General features: G+C 30.8%; 1 long non-coding RNA gene across 1 annotated transcript in view; it reads right to left on the bottom strand.

Annotated features, from left to right (window-relative positions):
• LOC121121881 (uncharacterized) overlaps positions 1 to 14974 on the bottom strand; it is a 44106-nt gene extending 29132 nt beyond the window's left edge. The window contains exon 1 of the long non-coding RNA XR_011781072.1: positions 14789 to 14974. This is a non-coding gene — a long non-coding RNA (uncharacterized lncRNA). The remainder of the gene's footprint in view (positions 1 to 14788) is intronic.
• Between the last annotated feature and the right edge of the window lie 952 nt (positions 14975 to 15926).

The following is a 15926-nucleotide window of genomic DNA, read 5'->3' as shown; positions in this document are numbered from 1 at the left end:
TATCAAAATTCGATTTATAGTTCAAAGACCGCACGATCAAATTGACTGAATTTGTATATAATATGTTCATGTAAAAATTTAAACAAAAATCAATCACATTAATAACTTGTTGAACAGTTTTTCAGTTGTTGAATATTATATTTGACTCTTTAAAAAATCCTCTTCGGTGTTTTATTGAAGTAAAAATCTTAGAATGCGTTTTTCTCTGTTTCATCAAAAAAATCCCCGCATGAAAATAATACTATAATAGAAGTTGGTTTTCTATAGTTGCTACCTGAATATATGTTTACTTTCTAAAGCTGTTTTCATTACTATTTCATTCATGAGGAAAGAACTTATACGTGTGCCAAGATTAATGGAAATCCTTAATAAGGTTATCCCATAACGCTTTTCTCACCGATGTTTGTATTCGCCCACATCACAGTGTATAATTGTTACCAAGAGTAGCTATATATCCCCTTCCTTGACTGTTATTGTTAGAGTATCACTGATATACTCTATGACGTCAAAATATATCTGTCTTGCTATGCATTTGGTATGGTACATCCAATTAAAAATGGTAGCAATCCCAATTACATGATGGTCTAACCTTTTATTTTGATTAACATTATTCTTGAGGAGAGAACATATACATACTATAAACTATAAGGTGTAACCACGAATGTGTTTTGTCATGAATGACAAAGAGTAACGCTGATGAGTTGAGGCTAAGTCCTTGTTAGATTCGGAGAAACTCCTACTTATATCATTGCTAGATACGGAGTGGGGTTTGTATTTTTTCTCTAATCTCTGAGTTTTTGCAGCTAATCTAATGTAAGTTGCTTCTTCCAAACATTCTTCAAATTGTCTGGGTGACCATGTAAATTTTTGGTTTCTTTTTTAACAGACTGGTGAATAGTATTACTTTCCTCCATGATGATATCATATTTTATAAAGGCCTCTAGTTCAAATATTAATTATTCTCGTCATCAACCCTTTTTTGTATTATACAGTATACAGCTGGGAATATTATTTTTATAGTCAATTAAAGTAGTATACCTGTAATGTACAAAATGTATATTATATATGTACATATTTTATTTCTAAAATAATCTAAAAGGTTTCACACGACATGAAAATGGTTTTTTAAAGGAGATCAACGGGAAAAAAATCTATAGAAAAAATGTAAAAAAGCAAAAAATTTAATTATCATAATTATGAAAGCTAAAGTATGGGAATTTGGAAAAAATAATATTGAATCCATTAGAGGCACGGCTACTCATGTACACTGGGTATACATGTCCGTCCCAATTTTTTGTGGAACATCCAAAAATGGCTTCAAGTAATTCCCCCTTGAACAAACTCTTCAAAAGCGTAATCCGAATATGTATAGTCAATTTCAAAAACGCAAGCAATCCCTTCAGGAGCGATTCATCCACGCTCACAGATGCTATACAGATGGAGGTATTCTTGGAATGACGTAAAAATGTGGGCTTCCTATTTGAATTAATTTCATGTACCCGAAACTTTTTGTGTTTCTTCCACTTCATTTTCCACAAAGTAAATATATATAAATATCGAAAACTGTGACCTGAGATTATCGACACAAAATTTGTAATTATTGTTTTGTTTTGCGGAAACAAATCGAACAGTTTCCTGGTAAAGAAACGAAATGGAAGTGAATAAAATACTTCAATATTGTTAAAAAATCAGCTGTTTATGCTCTAATATGGCTTTAATATTGTCTGGATTTATTCAAGTATCAATATTTCATTACCTTTAAAGTGAAGCAACCCCCTTACACATTACTGACCACACCAAGCTTACGAATCAATTGCAAAATATCCTAGAGGGGCCGTAGCTTACCCTACGACACTTCTTTGGGGTGTTTATCCACCGCAGAGACGGAAATATAATCTTTTTTTGGCCAGCTAAAATAACTTTATTTGCAACATATTTTGACATAATCAAAAACAAAAAGCTTAGCCTACTACATAAAGTAGATTTTTAATACTAAGTAAAGACAAATAAAACGTAATAGGAAATTTAAAAAATCCCGCTTAAAAGCAATGGCACAAATAAGAAAAATAATAATTAAACGTAAAGATTTAAAAAAAAAAAAAAAACAGAAAAATTGAATATAATATAATAACATCAGTAACAAGAATGTATTTTGTTAACAGAAGGATTAGACCATTCCTTTAATTTTTTTTATATAGGAAATTTTTATTAAGTTGTAGAAAATGAGAACAAATACATTTACAAAAAATTAATCTTAACAACATTAGTTTGGGGGTATCAACTTAACCAAATTTCAAATGGTACACACCACTGAATAACTTACAATTAGTTGAATAAATCAATTAGATTTATTTATTACAGCGTATGAAATGACATTAAATTATAATACAATGTTGAATATAAAAATACAAAACAAAGTTCCCAACATGTAAACATTAAATTTTAAATAAAAAGAGCAAAGAATGGATCTGGTGACAACGTGAAAGACATAGCGAGTGAGGCTTACAAAAACACTGGATCATATAGGCTTCTAATCATTTCCTTACTGTGCTTTGAAATCAATAACGGATTAGAAACACTCTCCAGTATCAAATGTAATACTCAATCCTATCCTTTATGTATGTAGTAGTTTCTAAGCTTTATTTATGGAAGGTGATTTAAAAAATAAAAGTCCAATAATAATACTGCACTCCATTTCGAAATATAAAATGGCGGATGAATTCATAATGAGAATCTCACGTACCTCTGTATGTGCCTTATTCCAAATTGAAAGTGCTTATGATTCCAACCGATTCCTATAAATTTATAGGTTGCTAGCACTCTAATCCCTCTCAACAAAAGTGTGAAACTAATAATGCTGATTCCATCCCTTCCTCGAAGTTTTGACAAATAATCATAGTATAACAGATGTATTTTTAATGGAAATATATTTACATATATACACAAAGGTAGGAGGATGATGTACCTTTGCCGATAAAGATATGTTCATAGAGAACACTTGAATATTGTAGATAGTCCATATTGTTTGTTTTTTTGTCGCGTTCTTCATCACTAAACTTTACAGAGAGTTATACACGTGGACTTAAGTTAATATTCAAAGGGTGGCAAAGTTGTACACGTGGACTTACCTATTTGCTATTATTGAAACTAGTGTTGGGTATACTTGAGTCGAATCATCCTTAAGGATCACTGGGTTTTGGAAAAATGAATGTAATATGTATATGAAATTGTGACAAAAGTCGACTACAAAAATATAAAAATTAATTTTCAAATATTCAATTTTTTAGAAAAAAAAATTCACAAATCCTCACCTACTCACAAAAAATTAAATTTTTTTCCAAATAGTTTAAAAATCAAACGATATATAAAATAATATCAAATAAAAAAATTAAATAAAATTTCAAATATTAAATTTTCTACTAAAATACAAGAAATCCTTAATTTGGGGGGTTACAGCCCCTTCAGCCTACCCTTTGCGGCGCCCCTGTACCAAAACCTAATTAAGTCTCATAAATCAAATAAATCCCTTATCTACAATTTAAAATTCGTGAGGAGGGGTGATGGCAGGGTGGCGGCTGAAGGGTGTGTAGACCTCCCCAAATTAAGGAATGTTTGCTTTTTACAAGACAAGATAATTAAATATTTGAAATATTTATTCGAAGAAATATCCGTCTTCCCCTCAAAAAAACAAATATATATATATATATAACTTCAGTCACCTAAGATAACGCTTAGTCATCAAAATCAAGTCAACTCTACAAACTATCAAGTAGACTAAAAAAATTTCGAATTTGACAATGGACTCACCATTTAACTCGAGTCGAAAAATAATCGAATTAAGTGGAGTCGAACTGAGTCTATAATTGTTCGAGTCGGTACATCACTATTTATAACACATTCAAAAAATTACATGTGACTATAAAGTGTTATAATAATAAAACTTCATTTAATCAATTGAAAAAAACAAAAAAGCATTGCCCCTCTTTTCTGTATTTTCAACATCTTTTCATAGTTTCTAAATCCAGGTTTACATAGGTGCGAGCTAGGTGTCATAATATACCTACTTAAGTAGACATATTGACATAATATGTCCTACATATGAATCAAATATCAAGTCTTAACAATAACTATTACCTAGGTATATAGTATTTCAATTCCTTTGATTTATTATTGTTATATAATTAAAGTCAATTAATTTGATGAATATAAGTTTCTTCGGTTTGATATGGTGGAAAATGTGGGACAGCTTTTAATACTTTAATCATTCCAGCTTTTAATGTATTGTTTGATTACTGGGTCGTACAAAAGTTTTGAAATATTTTTTTCCATGAAACTACGGGTTTACTACAACAATTAGAACCTTTTCCTTTTCTACAGAGAGCCCAGATTTAGAACATTAAAGTTTATCATCATGTCAAAAGAATAACGAAAGCAAAGAATTGCAAAAAAAAGTTATTTCAGCCAAATATGGCAATAAGGTAACTGTCTACCGTGTCATAGAGTGTATGGATCAGGGAGCCATCAGGAGTGGTCCTTCAAGGAAATCTGTCTACTGAAGCTATAGTAAAAATCTTTAAAGAATATTCGGAGAATGACAGAGATGGCCAAGGACGTCAATGTTTCAAAGGTCCCCCGTGTCAAGGCGCATTAAAGAGTGGCATGTTTCTACTAGCCCAAAAAGTACCAGTACTAACAGCAGAAATGGTGAAAAAGTGCACAATTCCTCCTCAATCAAACAGTCACTCTATCCCACCTCCTGTTGACGCCTATGACTAATATGTACATTTTATATGCTTAGCATAGTGTTGGGTAATATTACTTATTTGAGCAACAAGTTACTTATTAAATATCACTCCGTGGAAAAGTAATTTAGTTGTATTACATTAAATCAAGAGTTTTAATATTATGTTAGTTTATATAACTAATTTTTCTATATCTCCTTAACAGACGTTGAGTTTCTTGCATTGAATCGTCATACTAAATGAATATTTGTAAATTAATATGCAGTTTTATCCTTCAATAACTAATTTTTACTACATTTTTGTAAATAAACATTTTTTTTTTTTTTAAATCATGGATTATTTTTGGGTCAGGGTCCTCTGAATGAAATAAGAAGATATAGTTTTTACACATTAACAATAGTGTAATATATATAAATACGAAGCAGCAGTCTCTAAATTTGCATCATGGAATTTATAATCCAAAATTATTCTTCAGGAATACTTCCTAAACTATTCACTTTCTGGTTCACAGATACTTCATAATTTAGTATTTCTACAAATAATAGAATATAGAAGCATTCTCTTTAATTATACAAAAATTAAGTTTTTTGTATACCCATCATACATAAACTCCCTTAAAGTTAACCAAATCACAGTATTTGACTTTTGTATTATACGTCTTCTGATCGGACCAAGATATTTAATTATTAACTGAATGTATACCAGATACAATGAAGAAATATATAATAAGTTATTACATATTACTCAATTAAAAAAGTAATTTCGTTATAATACTTATTTAGCAAAGTAATATGGTTATACTATTGGTTACCAGAAAAGTAATATACTATCCAACTCTTGTAGATTGTAAATAAATTAGTGATGGGACGATTAATCGGACTCGCCATTGGGAAAATCATGTTTAATTTGCAATCACAATTTTTGTGTATATATCATTTACTCTTTTCTATGTTTTGAAAAAAAGTAATTATTAAATATATCTGTCAAGAAATAAAAACGACCATGTTAATTTGTTACTTGAGTCTTATAATTTTATAAGGATTTTTTAGTATTATTTAAAACATTAAGGAGTCAGAATCGGCGACTGGAATTTTTACAAGAATCACATTGGTATTGACATTGGGATTTTTTTTTCTTTTTGAATCGTACCATCACTAAAATAAATACATACAATTTTGCCGACCCCCTCCACCTTAGAACAAATTTAAAATTCTTGCTATTCAACATCATCTCAACATTTCTCACAACTGTACATGTAAATTTAGAGTAGGATAAGATTGACAAATGATTTCACCATGTATTGATTTTGATTATTATCAATATTGCTCGTATAGCCAGTAGGATTTATATACATGTATATGATTATCCTCTTACAATATGCATTAGTGTGGCTCTTAACTTTATACTTTAAAAAATTCATGTTTTTATTCTCATTTTCTCTGACTCTGAATCGGGTTTAATAGGGAAAAAATATTCCTGAGGCAAAAACTGTAATACGCCTAGGCTCTTAAACTTTGACACAAAATTGTAAGCTTCCAAACATTTGTTGACGTTTTTATTTTAATACAAATAAAACGTAGAATAAATGTTCATTTTACCACTATCAAGGAGTAAAAAGTGCATCAAATAATGTTTCGTTTCTTAGATAAAGTACTTTGTAGTACAAAAAAGAATATTAAATAACATAATTTTTGTTAATAAGGGTTGTATATTGAATCTACAGAAACTTCTAAACTAGTAAAGGTATTGGCATAAAATGAACTTATACTAACAGACAAAGTTAGTATTGCAACTTTGTTATTAGAAAAAGTTGGAGATATCAAATTTTGATTCGGCTAATTAGGCAATTAGGAAAAAATTTAATAAGATAGGACCCCCATTATTTAATGAATTAATTCAATTAAAAAATATTTTGCGAAATGAAATATTAATATAAAGAAAAGAAAATAATGGTAGCATATAATTTTAAAGACCACCCTAATACCTATAAGAGTATCTCTACAGTTTGGTTCAGATAAATTGGGAAAATCTTTAAAGGCTTATAACAAACAAACTAGATAGATAAAACCATAGTTTTTTTATTATTTGAAAGCTACATTCAATTATTTATGATCCGATCCGCTTTATTGATATCCTCGGCCACACGGTACTGGAAGCTTTGGAAGGCCCAGACGACCTCGTGTAGATACAGATATACCATTGTAGCAGCATGGGTTCAGGCCAGGGATGTTTACAGCCCAAAAATCTGGGCTTTAAAAGTGAGAACATTTTGTGAGCAAGGCATCCTGCACTTATTTTGCCTTGTGGCCTGTATAGTTAGAAGTTGCAATTTATTCCTTGGGTACCTCCATCCATCCAGGGTATGTAAATTAAAGGTGCAAACCAGAACCAGTACAATGGCAAAACTGGATCGGCTGAAGGCCGCACGGGCCTGCTAAAGATTCCAGCCCTTGTGACCGAATTAATGAAGAAAGGTGGATCTCATTATAAATAGTTTAATGGCATTAAATGTATCTTTCAAAAAAAAAAAAAAAAGGGGGGTTCTATTCCCTCTAGTTCGTTCGTTATAATCCTTGAAATATTTTCCAAATTTATCTGAACCACCCAGTAGTAAAATAGCCAATCGATTTTCCCATCAACAAACATTGCTGTTACCTAGAATATGTGGATTAACCCATAATAATAAATAGAAACAAAATGTGTTAGTATGGATAGAATCATTATTATTTGGTATTATTACTTGATTTAATCCTCAAAGAAGGAACTAAGGAAAATACAACAAGAAGATCCCTGTAATTGACAAGGACAACAACGACACCACAAATAAAACATACATGAAAAAAAGGAGGGGGCGGGGGTACTCAGTAGCCTTTTGGACATTCATTCATGAGAGATTTTGACAGAAATATACATACATGTATAGACACATAAAAGAACAGAAAATTAGAAAGCTGAGGATTGAGTGATTTCATTAAAAAACCTTTTATTTAAGTAAAAAATTATTATATCAGAAAATATATATATATTCAATATTAAGTTGACGACTTAAAAACAAGTATAAAATTATCTAAAGAATATTATTCTTGGTCGATGTGCATTATGGTAGATCATTTTGAAGTGATTTGATCAAGTTTTACAAATTTTAAAAACAAGGTTTTTGGAAAAGGTGTGGATTGTGATTGAAATAATTAATGTACATATAAACTCAAGAGAGAGGATTCAAGAGGTTCCCAAAGTAATATACATTTAAAAACGTAAAATTTTCAGGGAAAAAAAAGGTTTCTTTCGTAAGGATTCATTCGATCGTAAAGACCAGATTACCTTAATTAGGTTTATTGGGATGAACTAATTATTACGTAATGATGATGATCTATAATTATCATGTTAGAAACAAATGAATGTGTATTGTTTTCCTTACTTGTTTTCAGTTACTATATTTAACAAAAATGACAAAATTTGATTGTTGGGACCCATAAATATAATAGAATAGAATTTTTGACAATAACTGGTAATAATGGAAATGGTTGTATAAAATAAGACCTCGCGGTATGTAAGAAAAAAACAATTTGAACAATGTTTGGAAGGTTTACTGTAATGACGTTCAATCATTAATCCCATTCTTTATCTAGAAAGGGCATAAGTCGAAATTACTCCGATGTCGATCCTCAATTCTACATCGAATCCAACAACTTCCCCTCCCACACTATTACTCTCCCTCTTGTAATAGTCCCCACTGGGGATTACTTTATCTTTATACGTTCTCTCTTCACAGATTATGCAATCATGATTAGAGTAATGGAAATTAAATTACACTCTTCAGATTACCAACTGAAAAAACTCCCATTTGTTACGGTCATATTTTATACAACTCTAATATAATGGAAAACATATACCTATGTACCGAAAAAATCCTAAAATATGTTTAAATAAAGATTCAGTGAAGCTGAGCAGATAAATTTGGTATCATCTTTAATAGTAATGTTATAAATTGAATTATAATTCTTAGAATTTCTAAACTTTTGTTTCCTGACCCACATACTCAGGGGTGTTTGCCTGGAGGATTACATTTTGGGAAGGGCTTGTTTTTTGTAATTTTTATCGAGAAAAAAATCTAAATTTATTATTTTCTTTTTTAAAATTTTTTAAATCTAAATCTATTCACAAATAATTAAATTTTTGGAAAAAAAAATTTACAAACAGATAATTACTCGCAGAAAATTTAATGTAAAAATGTCCTCCATAACTTGCCCGAATAACAAAAAAAAAAAGTTATAGTAAAAAGTAAAAATTCCTTAATTCCTTTTCACTCTACCCCCCCGCCCCCTACGAACGCCCCTCAAATATTATATGCATCTTTTCTTGTTAGAATCATCATTTATATAGATGTTATTGATTAAGGGATTATTAATATTGTATTTCGGGAGATAACAAAATAATAATAAAAAAACAATAAGACTAGTTTTGTTCGTTGACTACGAATTGAGCTACCAAGTAAGGACTAAGAAAGCTGACACACGCACAAAATGAAATAATGACATTGAATATATGTACATAGATGATTAATTGGGGCCGAGACTATGATTTTTCTTTCGAAGAGGGGGGAGTTACAATTTTGAAATAATGTTTTTGAATTTTAATAGCAAATTTGGCACATAAATTTTAAAAATGTGACAAAAAACTAAATTTGATAAATAACTTTTTGACAAAATTTGATAGAATAACCTATTTGTTAATAAAACAAACCAAATTGATTTGGTTTTTGTTTTTTTCCAAGACGTTAATTTTTTTTATCATTTTTAAAAAACAAAAAGTTCAAAGAAAGAGACATAATTATGAATATAAGGCTTACTAAAAGTTAATTTTTAAATGGTGAGAACAAAAAAAAGAAAGAAATCTATTTACAAAACCAAATTATTTTCCACAAATTTGACTTCAAATTATTTTGAGCGAGGCTCTTGATTAGAATGAAATCCATGAAGAAAGATGAGTTAGTAAAAAGAGTGAGACAATTATGAATCGAAGAAACGAAGTGTTAGTACGTAAGAAATATGTAATTTTTTGCAGGTAATCCCGTACAACTCCCTGAGACTTAAAAATCAACTCAAGGTAATCATATGAGATTGCATGCAGGGTTATGTAACGAAATACAGGAAATATGTAATGACATTGAACGTGACATTGGTTAAGCTTTTGTGCTTATTGTGTTAGTTCCAGTAGTTGGAGGCAGTCTGTATATAAAAAGTGGGAATAAAATATTGAGTATTAGTTAAGATATTAAAATGCGGCGTGACAACAAAAAAACAAGCTAGAACCAAAAAAAAAAGAAGAAATGTTTACTTTTTCCAAGAAAATTTAGTATTTGTATTTTTTTTCAAAAAATTTCATGTTAGAAAAATATAATTGTTCCTAAAAATTTAATTCTCTGTAAAAATCCGTAGATTTTTGATATTTTCAGAAAAATTAATATTTGAAATTTTTTTCAAAAATTTTTATTTTTAATTTAGTTTTTGAAATTTTTTTCAAAAATTTTTATTTTTAATTAAGTTTTTAAATTTTTTTTCCAGAAAAATTAATTTTTTGAGAGTAACCACAGAGTTTTTGAAAAAAAAACAACATAGGTTTTATAAATCAAATGAAAGTTCTTAACTATAGTTAATATTCTTGGGTATCTCAAAGCATCCCATAAATGTGTGTATAAAACCTATTGTTGGCTGAAGTAAGTTAATAAAATATTGTGTTGTTTATATTTTCATATTTTACAATTCAATTGAACATTTTTCTTTCATTTGATTTTTGTTTAAGATTGTTTTTGTGTTGACGTACAATATATATTTTATTATGGGCATAGCAGGCAAACTTTATGTATATATATATATATATTACCTATATATGCAGTAAAATGATAAATAATAATGTCACAAATACATCACCAGACACAGATCTGCAAAACATCATTTGGAAGAGTTTCATCATCAGGAGATAGCTTTGAAAAAAAGAGGCAGATATCAGAGGACATTTTGGGTACTTCAGAAATCAAATTCCCTTTTTTTGAAAAGTTAGACTTTATTGACCCTAAATTATCTGCTGATATTAGGTCTCAATTTTTCTGATTTAGCAAATTGTTTTTTGGTGTTCTTTCGTCCTTTGGAGTCCTTTCAAAAAGAATGAGTACATGTGTTTTATGAAATAATTTCAATGGATACGTCGTAAATTGTAAACTGCCGTGCGTCACCTTAAAAACAATTTTGAACAACAATAAAAAAAGAGAAAATCCCGATACGGGTCAATTTTTCATAGACATATTTTAGCCAATTATGGGGTTATTATTTATATTATAAGAAGGCCAAGAATTTGAGCTAAAGTTTAGAACCTTTATTTGATTTAAGAGGTGTATATTGGCCCCGATATTATCCTTGTTAAATAAAATATATAAACTTATTGTGGCGAGGATTTTTGGTTACTTTAAGAGTGTAATTTGTGGGAACTTTAAAGGGTAATCAATTTTGAGAAAAAAACATTCGAGCTTACTTTTCTGTTGAAGAACCACAATTGTTGTATCGTTCTTACCTTTAGTAGAATTGGGGGTGCTGAATGAGGGATACATACCCTTGGTTCCTTTTCCTTCATTTATGGATTTGATGATAAATACAACATTGCACACACACCCACCCCTCTTTCCTTCATCATCAAACGTTATCGTATTGAAACAATAATGTTATATACATAAAAATAATGTCAATAAAAGAAATAATAATGAGAAATTGTAATATGAGATATCAAGAAGACGTTTAAAGTAAGTCAGAGTCTCAAATATGTGTACACTCTACTGCCTTATTCTTTGTACAATCTACTCTCTCCAATAAATTATATACATTAATACTCCAAATGAAGAAAAGGAACTCAAATTTCCTTCGACATAATTACGCATGGAGGGATGAAAGTAGAACTAAGAGATCAACGCTCCCTATCCCGTTGGATCATGAATATGTCCTCCATCTTTTTTCAAGAATTGCGTTCCAACTCCGAAGGTGAAGGCTTCATATATGGAGGAAATACAAAGAGTGTTGAGAACAGGATTCCTCCTGAAACATGATACTTGAATCGTTCTTATACATATATTATATTTTGTCGGTTGTTTCATAATTGATTTGTATAATTAGGTATAGAAATCCAAGGGATGTTATTTGTGTTGCTATTGAGGATGAAGGAAGGAATGGGCTTTGAGAAAAGCTTTTCTGCAGGTTGTAGAAGTATAGAGAATTGAACGCGAGTCCATATTTTGAAGACTTCCCTTTGAGATTGTTCAATATAAATGACTTGTGACTCGACTGCTTGTAGTACAAGGACTTTTTATACATCTATAACAACTGTTGCATAAAAAAAGGAAGATATTTATATCAAATAATACTTCATTAGAAATATGAAAAGGATTGAATTATTGAGTGGTTTGATTTTTCTTCTTCTTGCCTTTGACTTGCCACTGAATTGAAACTGATGCTTATAAATAAGATAATTAATGTTTTGACAGAATAAATGGATGAATAACAAACAAAGAATGATAGATGTGGGTCTTCATATTCCCTAGAGAGGAGAAATTAATCTTCTAAGTACTTACAGTCGGGAGAAGTAAGTAAACGATCTTTGAAGCACAAACAAATCAATGGACGTATAAATAACACATTTTTAGGGGGGGGGTCCCCTCTCTCCTTCCTCCTTCTATTTTTGTTCCTTCTTCCTGAGAGGATGAATTCGTAATGATATTTACGTTGATTATGAATTCATCGTAAAAAAATAGAGGAAGAAGATTGAGCGACCTCCTATTTTTTTTTTTTTTTTTTCTTTTTTACCTTTCTACCAATAACTGATGGTTATATATATATATATGCGAGTTTTCTCTCCTTCTTCTGTACGAGCTTTCGAAAGATCAAAAACAAATCACCAAGAAGTTGGGAATCACAGCATCAACAAGAGGGAAAAAAGACAAAAGAAGTAATAGAGGGGAAACCCCCATGCTGCTGCTGTAATGGGGCCCCTCTACCTGCGCGAAGAGCTTCTTATTTTTTTCCTTCATAAAAAATGGTATTAATATGTATTGATTATAAAACATAATAAAAAATAATCACTCGCACGATAACAGTAATTCGTAAGACTTTCGAACGAACTTTCTAATTATAGATCAATGTGTTGCCCCCTCCCCCCCTCTTTGATCATATTTTAATTAAGGTACATATGTACAAAGAGAAGAACTTAGTAGAATAAAAACTAGGGTTTCTCTCTCGGGATTCCGTTTTCTTCGGATTTCTCGGAAGTAGGGATTTACGGAGCTACAGCAGATTTTTGAATTTAATTATTTCGTAACATCAGTTTCATTCCATTATGATCAATCCACCAAAAATTAACTTGTTGATCACTTACTAGGTATTAAATTATTTTTTGAACCTATCCGGTTAACAAATTCTAAAGGAACTGGAGCCAAGGGTTCTAAAAAACAGCTCATGCACTATTAATGATTATGATAAAAATGACCAATAGGAAAATTGAGGATATACAGAGTTGGAACCCAAAACTAATAAAAATATTTTTGAAATGTTTTTATCCAATGTCTCTGAGAGTCAAAATGTCGAAGCGACAACAACAAAGGCAAAGTCGGTGTCTAAGAAGGCTGCAAAGACTATTTGCACCTACAACTGGACTGTCTAGTTCGTTAAGAAGTTCATCACGGCCCCATACAGCCAATAAGAGGCAAGACTTCTGCAGCAGCAATGTAACTCACTTCTTGCCTGCCTTCATGTTGCCCTCCTCCAGCCCTGGCATCGACCTCTGCTGTGAAATGAAAAACCCTACTCCAGGCTTCTCATATAACCAAAATTTGGAATAAGAAATATTCAGGCAATTTCGATTATCAAACAACCCTCCTCTTTTTCCCGGACATGTTCCCTCTCTACATCCTTCCCGGGACTTTTTCTTCATTTATAAAAAAGATGTCTGGTTGAAGAAAGACTCATGCTAAAAATCGCCTTTAGTAAGAAATTACGTTGAAATTGAAGAAAGACAAAAATCGGAAATTTACATTTGAAAAAACAAAAACTCAAAATAGTTTTTCTACAAAAATGAAACTACAAACCAGAATCAAATTAATAATGCTTTAATAATTTAATAATACAGTAATACCTTGACATAGAAGTTAAATTCATTAGTCCACAGGGCTCGTTTGTTAAAAACCCTCGTTAATGATAGCAATTTATCTGATAGGCTATAAATATTTAGTTCAGATGACAACGACGGGTGTGTAGTGTTGCGTGGACCCTTCTTTATTCGGTCCAGTCCAGTCTTAGGACTGCTCCTTAGACTTTGGTTCTTAGGACTGTCACTACAGATTAAACAAAGAAGAAATAAAGTTGAGTGACGTCATCAAGGACCGAACTGTAAAAGTTTTTAGGACTGAACTGTTCCGACCGAGACTGAACTAGAATGTAATACAATCTTCAGTCCAAAAAAGGACGGATAAAATAAGTTAATGAGAATTTTTACTTGGAGTCCACCACCTAAATAATTAATACAACCCCCCTAAGTAAGCAAGTATCTTCTAGGTTTGAAATTTAAAATGTGGTCATTCTAGATCATTTAGGTAGAATCAAGGGATCTATTGAGTAATACTATGGCGGCAGAGATAATGACTATAGATAGGTATAACTATAAGATATAAAATGATATGTTGGACCCTGATTAAGAGCAAACAAAAATAAAAGACATAAAAGTAACCCCAGAAACTCTCAAGTCAAACGAATAATAATGATGTTTTGAAAGGAACAAAGAAGGTAAGCACATGAATGAATAGAGATTGACTATTACAGCGACACACACTACACTTTAAATCTTTAAGGGACATACATAATACACATATAAATCTCATACTTTGTATGTAAACTACATAATTATGCATCATCACACGTTGTTCCTCTTCCACAAAGCAACATATGATGTTTTGATATCATAATAATACTAATAACATCCAATGATTAAGTGAATAAATGAATCCAGCTTACCACATGATACTGACATAGGTTTGGTAGGAGTTCTACACGAGTTCTTCTCTCTTATCACCACTGCGTTTCCACACGTTATGGCATATTTTTATATTCGAACCCACGTCTTTATGACTCGTATATATACATATATAGGTATATGCGAGGTGAGTATGTGTTTTAACTGAATTTCGGCAATGCAAAGTTAATTAATCAGCTACAACAACTGCTCCTTGGAAAGAAGAGGAAAGAAATCCTTCTTGGTGAACTAGGAAAAATATACAACTTAATTGCACGCCTTGACTATAGTCTATGGACATAGCAGGGAACATAGGTAAGGAGTAAGTAGACCGACCCCCTCTTCATTCACCACGTTTGTAGGTAGCATTTTTGAGTCCTTATAGTTATAAGGAATTTTTTTAAACGAAATTTGAAAAAGAGCCATCAAGACACCTTCAGTCATCCCTACAAATATGAAAAATGAACAAATTGTAATGATTGTATTGGTCCTGAATATGAGATTTTAAATCCATTCTGTCCAGAGATCCCACTCATTGGGATTTATCCCAAGATTTTGCAAGAGTGGCATTAAATATGGTAGGATTTGTATCAAAGGGTAGAAATCTCGGGATTTTATGCATACAATAATCATAATTGATTACTTTTGTTTGATTATATGAAATTATATATTCAAACTTTGTTTTTGTAAAGTGTTAAAATTTCACTACTCTCTCAGAACCCCAATCTCGATTTTGTCTGAATTTAACTGCAGCTAAACAATATTTTGGAAATAAAATTGGAGCATGTTCGAGCTGGCAGACTCCTACCGCTTTAATAATGAAAATTGAAGAGGGATATGCTCATGAACATATCAAAGATAGGCTTAAAACCAATAAATAAAATGATTTTATACACTTATTACGATAAGTTATGAAAGGTGGGAAGAAGAATATGAACTGTAACTGATTTAAGATGATTAGTGTCGAATTGCATTGATATTCTGTAAACTATTACTCTTTTCTTGGGATTCAATGTTGATTCTTGGGATTTTTAGGGAGGAATCTAGGGATGTTATAAAATTCTGAGGAGCATCCCTAGTCCCATCCTTGAAAAACGTAACAAATTTTAAAGAACCATCTACAGGGCATCATTTTTACAA

The sequence above is a fragment of the Lepeophtheirus salmonis genome, chromosome 7, assembly GCF_016086655.4.
Source record: "Lepeophtheirus salmonis chromosome 7, UVic_Lsal_1.4, whole genome shotgun sequence".
NCBI lineage: Eukaryota > Metazoa > Arthropoda > Copepoda > Siphonostomatoida > Caligidae > Lepeophtheirus > Lepeophtheirus salmonis.
Note: the sequence above shows the minus strand (reverse complement) of the source record. Positions and strands in the feature narration are given on the sequence as shown.